Source organism: Drosophila simulans, chromosome 3L (assembly GCF_016746395.2).
Source record: "Drosophila simulans strain w501 chromosome 3L, Prin_Dsim_3.1, whole genome shotgun sequence".
NCBI lineage: Eukaryota > Metazoa > Arthropoda > Insecta > Diptera > Drosophilidae > Drosophila > Drosophila simulans.
The window spans coordinates 4,963,885-4,975,919 of record NC_052522.2 but is presented as its reverse complement, the minus strand read 5'-3'; the positions used below and the strand labels follow the sequence as shown (position 1 = coordinate 4,975,919).

Genomic DNA, 12,035 nt, shown 5'->3' with positions numbered 1-12,035 from the left:
GTTCCGGAAATCGAAACCACTGGTTTCGACTGGCAATGGCCCACTTATAATTGCACTTTTCTGGCCAAATTGATTTCGAGAACATTGCTTGAAAATATATTGGCAGCCATTTTATATGTAGCATGAAATGTCAATTTGCAGGTAAAAGCAATTGGAATTAAATGTCAAACACCTGCATACATATTCGCATGCAGCTGCACACTCAGTGCACTGCAAATGAAATAAAACGGGGATGGAGGATGTTCGTTAGGCGGCACTTAAATGCCGACAAATTTGCACTGTCCGAAGGACAAAAGTATTTGTGTAAAACAGACGATAAGCTCACTTATTGATCCACTTGCAAGTGTAGTGGTCGCTGTATTTGTGTAACCCCTGCCAAATATCCTGGTTCCACCAACCAACCCCGCCCCCAATCGTTTTGGCCAACTTTCAACGCGACGCCATGTTGGTACATTTTCATAGACGATTGGACACCGTCTAAACAAATGGATCGCCAGTGGTATATGTGTGTGTGTCTGAGCGCTAAACAAATAAGGAAAATGCAAACACAAAGACAGGACATTCATGCAAGCTGACAAAGCAAATGTGGAGTCCACCCAACACATACTTAGCATAATTTGGGCAATAATTAGAGCTGGAAAAAGAACTATCAACAATATCGATTGGAGAGTTTGCTTTCTCTTTATTATTTGTCTTAATTAGGGAAAATCCATCATGTATTCCAGCCTTTTAACAGGTTTTTATAAATACCAAAACGAAATCTAGGTTAAGCCCCTATTTTTGCCATTTTTCAGTGTGCTGTCGAATTATTTTTGCTACAATGATTTTGCATAATTTCCATTGCAGATTCCGACAAGACACTGGCACACAACAATTTGCGGTAAGTTCTTTTTGTCATTTGGAATATTCATTCGAGTTTGATTGCAATTTGGCAATATCAATATGCATTCCCATAAATCACTTTCAAGTCGAGCCCCTTTGTTCTCCCTACTTTTCCCATTTATGAATATCCTTTGTATGCGTTCACATGTGGGTGCGGGTGTGTTGATGAATGTTCTGCCAGCTTGGATTGTAGTTTCAATTGATTTTACAAATTGAAAACAAATTTGGTAAACAACAAACCAATCTGTAGGAAATATCTAATACAAAGAGATTTCATAATCATTGTCCTTATTTCTTGCCCATGCTGAAATTTTATTCCAAGTTCATTCAGAATACATTATGGATGCTTGTTAATTAGTCAACATGAGATGGGCAGTGAAATCTAAGTTACAATATAAAACACTTGTACTACTTTTTTATATGAGAATTTAATGAACATAAACAAGGTAACAAAAGGAATATGTAATTTGTTTCATTGCCCTAAAGTTGATTTCCCTTTTAGCCAAAAGGCACCTTGCCAACTTAAGCCGAGAGCAAAGATTAGAAATGTTTGCTAATTAGTGAACTTGAGCTGAGTGTACCCCAAGTAGATATTTTATGCAGGCTGCGAGAAAAAAGGCGTTCCATTCTTTGTGATGCAAATCGTACGCAAATGATGCCCGAGAAAATATGAAATGGAGCCATTCCCGCTCTATTACTTTGAGCAGTGTGTATCCCAATTGGGGACTCCGCACAGAAAGGGGTTATGCAAAGTCAAGCAACCTGAAAAAGACACATTTGTGATGCAAATTCGCTGCCTGCTCCTCGCCATGGCGACGTGTAAATCAGGCTAAGTACGTGGTCTTTTGGTCTTTTACCTGCCGGTTCGGTTCAGTTCAGCCATTTCTGGGTGGCTTTTTCGTGCCCCCAAAAATATGCAACAATTTTTGCCTGCTCAACGCTGTTTGCCCAACTTTTGCTACGGATTTACTACCCTTTACTACCTTACTCTCGCGTACCCTGCCATGACCACTTTTTATTTTTAATATGCCGGCAACCGAAAGGGGGGCGTGGCAGTAGCGCCCCCCTCCGAGTGGGGATCTCTCAAAGCTTGTTTGCACGGCCCAAACATTTGCCGTGCGAATCGTTTTGCTTGCTATGAAATAATTACATATGCATGACAGCCCAGTCAAAGTGTGGGCGTTTTCAATCGCTCGCAATATGTACACACTACATTTATGTATGTATGGGTATATGGCTATATACACGTATGTATCTGCATGGAAGTCAGGTTCATGTTGCCACTGCAGTGGTGGGTGCTATTGGAATTACGCATACGCCGTGTGCGCCGGCTGCCCTTTTTTCAGCACCATTCTGCATGATACCGGGCAATTGTTGTTTTAAATTAATTAATTTCGTTTTCATTAGCAACAGTAGCGTCCGAGAGGCTTTTGTTTTTTTTAATTTTATGTTGTTATTTGCCATTATTTGTGCGCTATTTGCCAATTTGCGCGGGCTTCGATTCATCGAAAGCGATTTCGCCCCACTAATTATTATTTAAATTTAAATTTTGTTACGCTGTCGCCGCCATGATGGTACAATTTCCGAACAAATGGGATTATTTAAATAAATAAATTCATGGTAAAAATCAAGAAGCTAGCTTGCACCACACACACTCGTTTCACACCGAATAACAGCCAACGGAAATTTACATTTCCAAATAGGGATAATATAATTGCATATGCCAAATAAAAGCGAAGACCAAATAAATTTCTGAATAAAAATTAAATTTAAAGTCAGGTTTGTTGACACATATTACTTATTAAATAGGAAGTTTGTATTTGATTATTATTTTTTTGTCATCTTGTAATTAGCTTTGCTATTTGTTAATATTTTGTAATAAAAGAGACATTTTCCCTAAAGGTAAATAAAACAATGAAAATTTTACGGTGCTTAAAACATAATAATTTACACTTTTAATGTCAAATAATAATTATGTCAAAAGTCAATCGTATAAAGTAGACCTATATAGGAATACATTGGCTTCTTAATTTAAGAAGCTTTTCCGAGCAAATCTTCGAATGGATGGAGAGATTTATAGTTGGAGCAATTCCCCAATCATGGAGGCTTTCCTTCCGCCTCGGCAATTGCAATTATTTTTTATCTGTATGCTCTGAATGGGGCTTGTTTATAAACTCATTTCTGCGTTGTAATCCGCCTATTTGGCAGCGAATGCATGCGTGCTTACTAAGCGAAATGCCACGCCCCCCAGCCCAACCGCCCAATGTGCATATATGGTGGGGCAATGGGCCGGATCGGGGCATTACAATGTAATTACAGCAAATGCAACTTTGTCTGGAACCGGAGGAAAATTTATGTAAAAGCCGGAGTTGCGGAAAATACTCGCTTGCTGTGTAGGCGAAAATGCTGAGCTCCCGCTTTTCGTTCGCGTTTTTGGCATCGACACTAACTGTTTTAAAGGCGGCACCAACAAAGTGAAATTTTAATGCAAACTAATGCAAAATCTTTCGATATGAAACACGGGCACACAACGCGGAGGCGACGCGAACAACAGCAACATCAACAAAATAAATTGAAAAGCAAAATGCAAAGTGAACGGAACGCAGGACGCTGAACGCAGAACGCAGGACACAGGACTCGGCTTCCTGGCTGGTTCGTCCTTGGCGCAGCAAGACAAATGAGTCTGCATCAATCTTAATTAATTATTTAAACGCAGCGGGCATGGAAATGGCGTCGTCGCCAGGAATTAAAGCAACAGAAAAGGCAACTGACAAGTGCACCGAAAAAAAATTACAAACGATTCATAATTAGCATGGCTAATTAATTGGTAATAGTAAATAATAGATCTAGATTTATTTTCTAAAAAAATTTAAAATATTTAGCTATTTAAGTATTTATTTTAGAGCAATTCTCCTATATTTTAAGTTATTACAGTTTTAAGTTCCGGTTCCATCAGGTATTTTATTTTATAATTTAAGACCTATGTTATATATTTTTTTTTTTTGGAAACTGTTATGTAGCAAATACTAACCTTTAACCTCTCGGTGTTGAAAAAGAGGGAAGTATTGGAAGTGAAACTGGGGTCGAGTCCAAACTACTGAGCACTGACGTTTCCTTTTTGGTTCTGACTTCGCCTCTTGGCTTTTGTCTTGCGCGTAATTAAAACGAAAGCCTTTTGATATTTAAATTATTTTTCATAAATTGCATTGCAGCAAGCAGTTTCAGGAGCAGGAGCAACAGAAACGGGAACAGAAACAGAAACCATAGAATCGAGCAGGCAGCTCCCTTGTGCCACAGGCCATGTGGCTAAGGATTCTATTGGTAGTTTTTTCCACACACTCACGGCTGAAGGAGACGTAGTTGAGCATAGCTCATTACAGGGCGTGCCACTCACTTGGCTGCCACTTGATGGTGGTGGCTGCCTTATTTTAATGCAAACGCCAGGAGCCGCGACTGGCATTAGGTTAATTTGCTGCGGCTTGTGTTTAAATTAACTCAGGCTGCACTCGAGGCAAATAACCGGGCCAAATGCTGGCTCAAGCCGGCCACAGGGGCTTACACATGGTAAAACCACAGCCAGCTGCTGTCAATCAGTGCCATCAACATCGTCATAGAGTCCTCTGTCCCCCTAGTCGCTCACAGTTCGGACCGCAGCCCCGGCAAACTGCCATGGAAAACCAAAGTCTCCGTAGTCGAAGCCACTTAATGTAATAGCACCACCCCTAGACCGATACCCATCCACTTCGGTTCGTGTCTTGTAATTATGATTAATCTCATTTAAATTAAATGGCTTAATTGCGTAGACGGGCGCGTCTTGTCATTAAATGATTTTTATCAGAGATACAGAATATAATTTGCTGAGAGTCAAGGCACCTGCCACCCACAATGACAGTGCACCAAACCACCACGACTTACATTCTCTTGAGTACTAATGAATACACTGAGAAAACTAAGATTATTTCTTACTATATTTTAATTCATTTCATTCAGTTTATTTCTCTTCTGAAATGGTTCTTCTTCTAAAGAACTACATAAACCATTCAAGCTCCACTCCGTATGAACTTTTGACCCCAAGGCTTTTGTATGCCAGTGGAATAACATTTTTAGAGATTAAATCCTTGCTTTCAGCGCTTAATCCGTTTTATCAGTGGCAACTAGGCGGCGGGTGAGAGGGAAAAACGGGCGGGGCAAGAACCTCAGTTCGGGTTTTTGGTTTTTGGTCAACGGTTTTCGCTCGCCCGGGACTCTGCGGTTGGATCCGGATCCGGAATCGGGCTGACTGCTGGCGTTATTGCAACGGATAAAGCCGCGTCGAGTGAATACCGGCACGAATGAGTCGGATTTGAAGTGTTTTACACTAAAAAGCGTTAATTGTCTGGAGCTGTTGCTTTAGACGGATGCAATGAAGCCATTAGCTGTGTAAATATTATTTTATTCAATTAAAATGCACGGATTCAGCCGCATGTCACGTAGCCGCCGTGTTTGCTCGTCGTTTACCTTTGGCCAGAATTGGTTGCATATTTTTGGGTCTTTCCCAGAGACAATATCAATATCTGTTGGCTGTGTTAATAAAGCCATTTGCCTATGCATATACATATAGTAAACGTATTAAAAGTGTCATGGTGCATCGCTTTTTCTTGTTTGGCCACACATTTTTTGCCATTGTGCATTGTGCCGTTCTTTATTTAATGTCAATCGCATTGTTCTCGACCCTGTGAAAACAAATTTCGCCCATCAGGCGACTGTACAAAAAATCACCATTGAGGTGTAAAAAACTCAAATAAATTTTGTCAATCGTATATTGATGGTTAATTACATTTTCAGATTTAAATAATAAAACCTTTAAAGGGCGAAAAAGAAAGGAGTCATTTATTCGGTAGGTGTGCTCAACCTGATAAATGTTGTCACTAAGGGATTTTCTGGTTATGTGAAATTAAGTGAGAATATTTAAATGTGAGTTTTAAAAATTTGTCTTTTAAAATACACTATTATTAAATTTGAAGGGAATATTGTGAACATTTTTTAATATTTTAAATAGTAGCATATTAGTCAATGCTCTACAAATACTCTGATTTTTATTATCTTTGGCAAACTCAAGTTTTTATTTCTGTGTAGCGAATTACCTCAAGGTAAACTGAGAACCCTCAACTACTTTGTGGCCACACTTCTCGTCAACGATTCCGACTGTGATTCAGTATTACAGTTTTTGGCAGCAATATCTCCATTATGATTACCTATTCTGTGGAATTATTGTTGGTCGGTCTAGACGCTGCCCGATTGTTGTTGATGATGTTGGACTAAGCTGGTCAATGTGGACATTCTCAGAAATTTATGGCGCGACGCAAATCTGCACAATGCAACCGCACAGCCCAATAGTCCACCGTCCGCAGTCCGCAGAGCGAGCAAAGTGGATAATACGAATATGTGGATATTTTTGGTCACGTTTGAATTTATTTGATTGCTGGCACTTTTAGCATTGTTGGAGCTGACGTTTTATTTAATGCCCTGCCAGCGACAGCCATCGCAAAAAAGGCATGGCGAATCCTGCAGGCCAGCCATCCCATGGAAATTGCTCAGGAAACGTACAATTTATTTCAGTTCATTTCTTTTTGCCGCCATTTGGTCTGTGGAGAAGTGGATGTGGGTGCCGGTAAGGGTGTGGGTGTGGGTGTGGGTGTTACAACCGCCCACTATTGATGTTGATGTTGCCTACTTTCGATTTTGGCATGTCGCGCCGCTCACGTTCGGCAATTGTCCTTGTTTGTGTCTGTGTCTGTGTCTCTGCCTCTGACTGTGTCCTGTGGACTTTGTTTGTCCCGCCTGCCATTTGGCGGTCGTCGTCCTCGGCCCGCGTCTGTCGGCATAATTTGAGCAGTTGAGCAGTTGAAGTTGCCAAGTTATCAGCCAGACGACAACGATTTCGACCCACCTGGCAAAGGCAAACAAGCCATTTGATGTTTTCATTTGGCTGGCACCCATCGACCGCTCAACTCGACAACCCATGGAGCCCCGACTTCCAACCAGGAGTTCTTTGTTTTACGCCACGCGAGGCAAAACCCAAGTCCCGCGGGGAATACCCTTTTAAAAAGCTGTTGCACCATCACAATGTGGCACCCCAAAGCAAACAACGTGGCACCAATTGAAAACAAATCAGTAGTTGCAGGTCCATAAAAATCTTAAACATATGGTAGTATTTATTTAATATTAAACTTCTAGTAAAGTCAATGTCAAAAATAGGTATAATCACACATCACAATCCGTAAAGAAGTTAAGATTTTAAATCTGAGCTTCGATGTAGCGTGCCTGATCTGATAGTTATCGAATTCAGTAAGGGTATCAAATATTATTACAACCGGTAATATTCCGACTGGCCAGAGTTGATGGCCATGTCTTGCCGCGGGCCACCGCATGTTGCCAACTCGGGACTCAGGACTCAGACTCATGTGTATCTTTGGCTTGGGCTTCGGCTTTTGGCGTGACAAAGGCGAATAAATTTGGCTGCCGAGTATTTGCATAAAAATGCGGGTCGCCTGAGTGCGAGTGACAATGAAATTTAAATATTTATGCTATACGCTTAATATTATTAGAGTTGCCCCGAAAACTTTTGCCATCCACATCGTTGTTCACGTTGCTTTACAGTCTTTTTAACCAACCATCGTGGGTGGAGGGGGGAACTTATATTAAAACATATTTTTGCAGATTTTTGGTATGCGTGACGGCAGCAATTGTTTTGCTGAAAATATGGCAAGTATGAAATGAGCATTAAATGAGGAAGAACGCTTTGGTCGATTTTCTCGACTATCAGATACCTGTTACTTAGCTATGAGTAGTGCTAGGGAAATTCAAAACTGGCTTTTGTAAATACCGAGATCACAGCTTTCATAAGAACTGATAGACGGACAGAGAGCATTCCATTCACTTATTAGGGTACCTATTACAAAGTTTACAACGAATCTAGTACATCCTTTTACCATACGAGTAACAGGTATAAACAGCAAAAGATAGAGTCATTATTTGTCTGTGGCAGTTTAAAACTGAATGACAGGACGGGAAATGAGAAAGCCAGAGCAGAACAGAACAGAGCTTGTGGTGGCTGAAAATGAAAGCACACAAAATGGCACGCAACTAGGACAACTAAGTGAATAGAAGTCAAAGAATCAAAGTAATGAATCACTCCAGCTATATAGTATAGCTGCTCGTAACCTCCATTTTCCCAGATGCCCCCACTTGCCCCTGCAAACAAATTCAACTTGAAGTGAACTCGACTTCGAGTTGACTTTTGACCGTCAAACGGCGGAGCGAAAAGTGGAAAGTGAGCAAAGTGCATGCAAGCGAAAGTTGAGCACAAGACGGCAACTGACCCTCACTGGGTGACCCCACCCCCTTTCCAGCACCCCTCTCAGCCCCGCCCATCGTCTGTTTTGCTGGCTTAGGAAAAGTTTCGAAAAGTATTTTACACGGTTGCCATTGCAGGGCGAAACTGATAGTTGCCTCTTAATAAATGGCATGCGCTTTCCCAGCTGCCGCGTGAGCAGTGGGCGCGTTCGGGGGATAGGGGGCGTGGCAGTAGGGGAAAATTCAAACGAAATGGAATCTGTGCAAGCTGATGAGGTGAGAGAGATAGGAAAAGGTGCAGGCAAACTGCAGGATGTTGGAAACTGCCACAAGAAAGTTGCGAAAAGTGGATCTAGAAAGATGTTTACACACCGATGAATGAACAGATGGCGGGTACACTAAGAAAATTCGAAACCGGTTATCTCTCGCTAAATTTGAAGCTTGTACAAAAAATTATGATCTCTTTAAAAGTATCTTTAATCAATAAACCAAACGTCTAGCCAACGCTTAACAGTATTAAAATTTATTGCGGAGAAGTCAGATTTGAAGCCACAATTGGATAACTAATAATCCTTGATTTCCCCTGCAACCACATTCACTGCTGAGTTGTTAATATTGACCATAATTGCAGCTGATGCTATCAATGTTGCAGCATCGATGTTCTTGCCCTCCGGCAATTTCTATGCGTAAACCGCATAAATGAACAATATTCAATTAATTTAACAAACAATTATCATCAATTTTCATTAAATTAAATAACAGCACTAACAATAAAAAACAACTGTCACTGAAAAAAAAAAAAACTAAAAACGCTGACCAGAAATGACAAACTTTTTCCACGCATTGCCAGTCGCAATTAGTTGTTAATAAACGGCTTTGGGGAATTGCAGCCACCTTCGGTTCTATGCCTCATAATTAACAGCAAAATAATAGCTATTAAATGGTTTAAATAACTGCGAATAATTAAAAAGGCAAAATAAATAGAGTGAAAAGGGTCGCAAAAGGGGCGAAATAATTTTGTACTTTCTGCAACAGCTGAAAAATAAAATGTGAAATATGTAAAAAGAAAAGGAAAGCTGGAAAACTATGCGAAAACTTTTGAGAGGGCAATGCAGGCTATTCACACTTAAACACAGGCACAAACACATTTCCATGCAAGCCATACACCAGTGCAAACCGCAAAAAGTCACTCACACATACAGCTATTCTACATAAAAATGCTTTTAAAATGTCAAAGCGCGTAAAAGAAAGAGGGAGTGAGAGAGCGACAGAGAAAGAGGGCCAGAGGCAGCAAATGGCAGGTTGAGCTGAGGTTAGTCAAAGGATTGATGGCAGCGTTTAAATAAGCCGAGCTGGCAGGGGCAAAAGTTCACGTTGCGTATACGCCGTGTGCCAAAGTCAAAAACGTAGCGCGCTTCAGAGCGTCGCCTAATCAAAAATGCTTTGCGTGCCGCTCACCCACACAAATGCAGAAGCACTCTCCCACACACACACACGCACACAAACAACAGCTAAGCCCGTATCAAGTATACGCCGCTTTGTCCCCCATTTACAGATTCAGCCGCGCTTTGACAGAGTTTTTATTTGCGTTTTATTAATGCTAAACGCTTTCCACGATAACAGAGTGAGCCACCGAAACTGATTTCACAAAGATTACTGCACCCAGTTGCTGATTGACATAAGAAGGCTATCGCAAGCATAAAGTGGGTATCGTTTGTAGTTTGCCAGCCTAATTTTAGCATCATGAATATTATGATTATTAAAAAAAAATATATTTAATATTAAGAGTTGTTTTTTCGAATGAGATACCAAGAACGTGTATACTTAACACTTTCCTTTACAACTTGGCGTGCCCTTTTGACGGTCGCTGTCACAGAGGAAAATGGGGGAAAAGAATAAAATAATTCATGCAATGCTGACGGTCCTGGAGTGGTCTCCCATTCCATTCCATTCAACTCCACCCATCCCATCCCATCCCATTTCATGCCCATTGCATCTTCTCCTGCCTGAGCTTCCTTCTCATCATCATCGTCGTCCGCAGCGTGAATAATTTGGGTCACTTGGCGGCAGTTAGTCAGCTGCACTGTTGCTGTTTGCTGCTGCGGTCGCGTTTTTCATTGTCGGCATGCGGCAGCCGCATTTTTCAATCCCTTTCCCAGCTTTTCCGCTTTCCCTCTCGCATCGTGTCGCTTTGGGCATCTTAAACGCCTTTAAACTGAAAGACGACATAATTAATTAAGCTCGGCGGCTTGACTGATGTCCTGGATGGTCTCCAGCTGTTGGCCAGATCTTGCCTCACCGAAATGCACCGAAAGTAAAAGATTGTAGCTTGAACAATTTGGATATCCATTAGGATATTTAGAAATATTGATTATATATTATTTAAATACTGTCTTATGTTGTTTTAAATTACAAATTGATATAAAGGGAAAGTTTTAAACAACTTTATTAGGCATTATACAAGATTTCCCTTTCATATGACTCCATTTAATGTAATTTGTTCGCAGTGCTCTTGGCATTACAATGCGTGCCGCGAAAGGGCCACAAATTTAGCTGTGGCCTAAAGTGCTCCGACTGACCCCAAACTGGGCGACTGTGGCCGCTTGTGGCTCATTTGCAGTCGCCGGAAACGGAAATTTATGCGACCCAACAGGCCAAACTAGGAGCAGCTCATAAAGCCTCGAACTTTCAGTCTATGAATTTTCCCCAGCTACTCTGCGTGCGTGTGTGTGTGTGTGTGTTCGCGTAATAATTTAATAAAACGCTCTAACAGCAAACGCTTGATGTAAATGTAAAAAGTTTTCAAATGTTTGGCTGCAGCACTCGGAGCGGAAGTGCTTCCAGCCAGTGCAGTGATTGCTCGCCTCTGTGTTGTTATGTGTTAATTTTTAAAAACTGCCCGAAAGCAGCCCAAAAAACAAGGAGTAGTACCACAGCTCAAAACTCCACAGTCGGCAAATGGAAATAGCACCAGAACCCATTGCTGTGATTACTTTGCAGCTGCCGGGAGAGTTGTACAACAAAAAAGCACTGATTTTCATGTATATAGCATATTTTTTTTGCATACCCGTTTTTCGGCGAATAGCCAGCGGTCAAACAGAAATAACTTTACTTGAAACTGTTGCACTTTTAATGCGTTTCGTTTCGGCTGCTTAGGTTCTGGCCGGTCTTTTGGGGCCCAGTGATCCCGCTCCACTTTTGGGCCACCCCAAATGGTAAAACGCTGAAATAAGCTGATATTTTGGAGGATATTTTTTGAAGAGAATTTGTTGTATCCAGTGCGAAAATAAAGTAAATTTTAGAATCTATTTATTAAACTAATGGATTTAACAAATGATTCGCAAACCCAATGATGTGACAGCCTGGAATCACTTTAATAAAAGTATTTTTATCCGACTTTTTCTTAAATTCGTAATGTTTTTTAGGGCACTTAAACGACAATTTATCTTAAAGTCTGGTCCATGATGTTTATTTATGCCATTGCATTATTCTTATTATTGTTCATGTGGCTGCAGTGGCGTTGCGTTTGCTGTTACTGTCAGAAGCAATATTGTGCCAGTTAATGTCCTGGTCAATGCGATTACGCTGCTGTTTGCATTGATTGCAGGACACACAGAGGACACAATCCAGTGACAGAGGTTGTCAGTGCAAGTTGCTCGACTTTTTCCACCCTTTCCATTCATTTGATGGGCTTAATAGTCATTGAAGTAGGAAGGGAGTTGCATTTGACATGGCAGAGTGTAAATTAATTGCATAAATTAAGTGAAAATGCACGTCGTGGGCAAAAACTTCGAGTGCAGGGCCCACGTGGCGAATGC

The 12,035-nt window shown here is 41.0% G+C and overlaps 1 protein-coding gene across 1 annotated transcript in view; it reads left to right on the top strand.

Moving 5' to 3' along the window:
• The window catches only part of LOC6736836 (connectin), a 128,189-nt gene that overhangs the window by 27,914 nt on the left and 88,240 nt on the right, over positions 1–12,035 (top strand). The window contains exon 3 of the mRNA XM_016170173.3: positions 847–880. The gene's annotated coding sequence lies outside the window, so the exon portion shown is untranslated. The remainder of the gene's footprint in view (positions 1–846; positions 881–12,035) is intronic.